The following is a 6,477-nucleotide window of genomic DNA, read 5'->3' as shown; positions in this document are numbered from 1 at the left end:
GAAACTAGCACCTAGACACCCAGAATTAAGGGTGTCAATCGGATGAATTTGGATACTAAGAGATGAATGAAAAGTCATCTATCAATCCATATAAATCTATAAAATTATATTTTAAAATTATCAAATTCATTTATATTCAATGGATTTTAATTCATCCATTATATTCATGTATTCATTTTAATGAATATCTAATCCATTTATTTTTTAATTTTAACTAAAACATTTTTAATAAAACATTATCCGAAGGAAATGAATCTTTTTAAAAATTATTATTTAATAAAACATTTTTTAAAATTAATTTAAAAAGCATTTCTAAAAAGTGTTTTTTAAACACATTTTAAAAAATCTCATTATTTAAATTTACGTGTAAAAGCTTTAAACAACAATAGTGTTGGTGAGGTCATATATATTATATTGTACAATCATACATTTTCTTGTGCTCAATCATGACACAAAATGTTATATCAATCTTTATTGGAACTTTTTGAAAGAATAATTTAATGAAAAGGATAATATTGTTGATGAAATCCTTTTGTTAGAAAGAATAATTTATATTTTACAATTGGATTTGCATAATAAAGTTGGCTATGCACGTTGCTTTGTGGGAAAAAAATATTTTTGTTTTTATTTTTCTAGTTGGACTGGGCATTCATCCAAATGGATATACCCATGAATATTCATTAGATATAATGGATGAATTTGAATTCATCCATTATCAACACTATCTATTTATATCCATTTAAATTCATTAAATTTGAATGGATTTAATTTGGATGGATTTGAGTAAATTCTGAATGATTTTGCTACATCTACCCAGAATGGCACCAATGCACCTAGACTAGTGCCCCATGTGTTTGTTGAGAGGCGCCCAGGCACCCAGAATTGCACCTAAGTGCCATATGTTTTAAAATCTAAAACTTCTCCTTAAAAACATAATAAAGACTCATTGTGGGGTGTGGAAAACCATGAGAGAGAAAGGAAGAGTTCGTGGAGATATAAAGGCAAGTCTTGATCAAAGTAAGGCATTCCAAAGTAAGGCATTCCAAATACCTAATGGTGTCTTCATTGTGTTCCTCCAATGGGTTTATATTGACTTTGCTTTTCTTTATTCTTCTTGTTTATTTTTCATTATTATGAGTAGCCAAGTCCTTTTCTTATAGATTTGATAAAAGAGAAAGACTTATATGGAAATGAAACCATGTACAAACAATCAATAAAATATTAATAGCACATTATTATTTTAATTATAATTTAATTTAATTTTAAATAATAGTATGAAAAACTATAAAATGTACTTATCTCCACATATGACGTAGAACATGTGTCTTCAGACAAGTTTTTCTATAGATGAAAATTGTTTGAACTTATTATTGTTGATCCATGTATTGAATGAATTACATTGGTTTTATGTTAATTCTTGATTGTGTTTTGCACTCATCCTTTGAATTGGTCATTCTTGGATTTAGGATATTTTTCTAATTGTGAAATTGGGGATTGAATATGTCCCCAATCATCAATACATATTTCATGAATGTTGTTCGTAATATGTGTAGTGCTTTCTTGAAATCCTCTTTTGTTGTAATTCAGAATTACTGAAGGAAATAGTAATTTTTGAGTTGCAATATTCTGTGATTGTTGAAGGAATTTAGAATTACAATATTTGTGATTTCGATTGCTAATTAAAAGCTAAGCAATTTGTTTATGCTCATGGGTAAATTATATGTTGAATATCAAGGAAATCAAATCTCCAACATTTTTTTCCAACTCTACTAATAACAATAACAAATTATCATTTATCTAATTCTCCTTTACAAGTTTGTGACAAATCAATTCTCTTTGCAAATATTTTTCTAATTTGATTAGTAACTATTGTGATAAGGTGAAACTTGCTAAACCATAATCCTAGTGGGTTTCATTTTCAATACTTTACTTATCATTTTATGATTACTTGTACCGGTACTGTACACTTGCCATAATTACGGGAAGTTTTCGGCATTATTGTTGGGGGTTATATCCATTTAGAATTTTATCACACTTATCTTTGGTTACTTGTGAATAATTTTATTATTATCATTATATAAGCTTTATCTTTATTTATGCAATTACATGGTACACCTAATTTAGATAATTTGCTTTTTTAGCCAAAACCAGATAGATACTTTCACACAAAGAAAGAAGAAAGTACAACAAGAATGGAAACAAGGCAAATGGATGAAGATCAACTTGAACATAAATACAAGTAGTTGACCACAAGGGAGCATTACTACATGGTTTGATTTGACCATGAAGTTTATGGACAAGTACTTCATGTAGGAATAATTTTTAATAATAGACTTTAATGGTAGTGAGAGATTTTATATGCTTGAAGATACATACTACATACTAAGGATAATGAACATTATTATCATGTGTATAGTCAAGATCTTTCATGTCAAATTATCAAGAATAAACTATATATAAAATTAGAACGGAAGTGTACCTTACTATATTTATAGAGAATATGGTGAATAAACTTTATATCATCCTTCATCTTATAACCGACAACTCCACATCATTTGTCGTGTATGCAAATGCAAATGCATGCTCATAGTAGAACATGTAGGTTCTTTGATCTTCTAATTGTAGACCACCTTTAGTCTTAATTTCTCCTCTAATGGGATAAGGAGAATGATTTTGCATGTATGTTATTGTTCATAAGGATGGTAAAAAAAACATATGCCCATGGGTACCCACGGATAAAACTCGTATGGGCACGGGTATGGGACACAAACTGGTACCCGTGGGTTTTACAAACAGGTTTTTAAAAATATTCGTTGTACATATAGGTAGGCATGGGTATTGTGGTACCCATACCCGTGAATACCTGTTATTTATGTGATTACTATATTATCCTTAATTAAAATAAAAAATACACTTCCATAACCTTTTACACTATGTACATAATTTATGTTTACTTTGTATATATTTTCTCCATTGTTTACATATTTTATTGAGTTTGGTGGTAAAACATCCTACAAATATCACTATATGTGTAGAGATCAAATACACAAATAGAAAACTCCAATAGTCGATAATATTAATTATAGATTTAACATTTTTGCCAAAATTTAAAATTAAAAGACACAAAAATAAATAAGTTTCATCTTATGCAAAATGTAATAGAAGTATGAAGTTAGAAATTATTGAAAATGCAAGAAACTCGCGGGTACCCGTTGTACCTATGGGTACCTAGAAATACCCACAAAAGATCCGCACGTGAGTACACGCACAGGTATGGGCGGGTATAGGTGTTACTCCCCCATTTCGAAATGGGTAGCGAATAGCTACTACCCGTGCCTATTGTCATCCCTAATGGTTCATATTATGGTTGTGTTGTAGTCTATAATTAGGGACCATAACCCCTTATTTATAAGAAATACTGTTGTTTGGACCAGACCGGACTGGACGGTCCGACCGGTCCCACCGTCACCCAGAAGTAGGGACGGTCCCGTACCACCCCACAACCCATAAGATCTTCCAAGCCGTTTTGGATCGTGATAAATCCAGTCTAAACGGATTAGATCGGGAGAAACCAGAATAACCTAGTTGATTAAATCGATCGGTCTAACTTGTTGTTAGAATTTGGTAAGAGCCATGAAAAAGAAAGCTTCTTGATGAATCAAGAAGTATATGAAAGAATGCTTAAAGAAGCTTAAAGAAAGAAGAATGAGAAACAAAGAATGATAATATTCTCATTGAATGATTGAATTCTCATTATAAAATTGAATGAATTGAGTGAATGATAACTTACAATGAAAGTAAACTATTTATACATGGAAAACAAAACTTAACTAACTAAAACCACTAAAAGTAAATCTAACTATAACTAGCCTAATATAATATCAACCAAATACCAAAATATAGTTCAAAATATATTTCAACAGCCTCCCTCAAGCTGGAATATATCATGTATTCCAAGCTTGAAATGATTGTGTCGAATACAATCACATACTCTAGTACCTCCTCTTGTTGGTGAGCGAATCTTCATCCCCCAGTTTTGAAATCAGAGTGTGAAGCAATATTAGTGCTTAACCACCATAGGCAGAAGCAACTTCATCCAAAGCTTAACCATCTATCTTGACAGAAGCTTAACCAACCAAACCAACCATAATGGATGAAAGAGAGAAAAACATATCTTAATCTTGATCATAATATGATGCTTTAATGAAAAAAATACAGACTAAAAATAATGTTGTGTGTTTAATGAGAGAGATATAAAAAATAGAGTATGAATGAAATAAAGGGTAATTGGTGGTTGAAAAGTAAAGTTGATAGTGTTGTGAAAGATATGACTCTTAGTAAGCCAAATAGTACACGAGAAGCACCTTATGAGATGCTTGATTTTATGAATAACGACTACTGTAAAATCCTCCAAAACTAGATAGGACATACATAAATCAGATTGAAAAGTGTCACACACTTTTGCTGAAGTACTATGACTCATGTCTAAACATCAAATGTATAAAGAAGCTTTCTTGCCAAATCTTTCTCTATGTTTACAAGCTCTTCACCGTATAGTTTTTGCTCAAATACCCAAAGCTTCTTGTTTATCAAGAAGATCTCTCTTGTCTAAGGCTCCTACCATTTTAACACTTGAAGAAAACCTAGAGAGACAAGCTCTAACTCACCTTCGTCGGCACTTGTCGTCGGTCTTGCTGGCCATTGCTCTCATCATCATTCCTTGTGGATAAGTCTTCTGTAATATGGGATTAGAACAATCGAAGGATGAATAGAAAGAGTAAATCATGGAAAAACAAAATAGAGATTAGAAAGTGAATGAGGGAAATTGTGAATGAGTTTTGTGGAAGTGAAATAGAAATGGAGGAAGGGTGAAATAGAGATGAGGAAAGTAAAAAGTCTCATACTTTCACAGTTTCTCTCTCATGATCTCATCTCACCAACCGTGGGTTAATAACCTAATATGTTATATTGTCATGTATGTTATATATATATGATAGTATGTTATGTATATAAGTTAACATAGTGAGTTAATATATTATATATATAACTATATATCCATGTATGTATGACAAACTCTTTACTCATATCAGTAATAATATCAAAATAACAATGATACTTGAATGAATTAGAATATTTAATCTTTTTGCGAGATAGTTCAAAGTTATGTTTTGATTTATAATTCTAATTATATAAGACTTAAACTTGTTTGATGCACTTTTATTTTAATTTATATATGTATATATTGTGTAAAATATGATATTGGTAAGTGTGTTATTCACTTATTTTAATTTATTATATAATGTATAATTATATATGATATTATTATATGATCTGGTCCGACCAGACGGTCTAACCGGTTAGAACCTGTATGTGACCTCTTATGGGTTGATGTCCGGCTCGGATTTCATAACACTGATAAGAAGTGCATAGTCTTCCATAAAAGGTGATGCTACTTGATTTTCTTATTCCAATTTCGCCCATCATAAAATGGAAATAAAACTTTTGATATTTCCACAATAATTTTCATGACAATTATGTCTATAGTCATATACCTTTCTTGAATTAGATCACTTTAATTTGACTTCTTAAAATAATGACCTTAAACATATTTAAACATTACATGTGTGACCCAAAATTTCTTATTATCTCCTACTGGTCACATATGTAATTTTAGAAATTGTGTTAGACTTTATGAGCTCAAAAACTATGTCATTATAAACTGGAGACATATCCTTATCTCGTCCATTAATTGTATCAATATATATAACCAAAGCGACTTTCGTTATATCAATTATAACTAAATCAATAAATGATCACTAATATTAGCATAATTAAATGACATTAGATCAATCATGAATTGTGTAGCATGAAGATCACATGAATGTGATATATACATGTCGTTTTTCAACTAGTCCTCATTTACTTAGTGATATCCCATAAATAAATTTCAGAATGAAAATGAACCATAAACCTTATTCTACATAAAAAGTATATCCATATCCACTAACATATCTTTATAGAAGGAATACCTAAATACAAACTCTCATTGAACCAAAATATCCTCAAGTGATACAATACTCATATGAGCAATATACTTATGAAAGACCTTAGATGATAAACCATTAGTGAACAAATATGCAACTTGAAGTTTGTGTCAATATGTTCTATAGACCTTTGATCACTAAACTATTTCCTTAAATAGAATATTGCAATATTAACAGTTTTTCAATATATCCAAATTAGCAGCCAAAGTGACAATTATATAGTCATATCCAATAATTAGATGTCTCACAATAAGCTATAAAAATCACTACCATAATTGATAAAGTTATATTTTCTCCCTAGCACTATCCAAAATAGCTCCTCATCCATCTAATAGACAAATATAGTTTTACATGGATTTTCAACTGTATTGACATCTAACAAGACAAAATAATCATATCTAATGATCTCTAATTGAATCACTTTATGGTGAGA

The sequence above is a fragment of the Lupinus angustifolius genome, chromosome LG10 (assembly GCF_001865875.1).
Source record: "Lupinus angustifolius cultivar Tanjil chromosome LG10, LupAngTanjil_v1.0, whole genome shotgun sequence".
Lineage (NCBI taxonomy): Eukaryota > Viridiplantae > Streptophyta > Magnoliopsida > Fabales > Fabaceae > Lupinus > Lupinus angustifolius.
Note: the sequence above shows the minus strand (reverse complement) of the source record.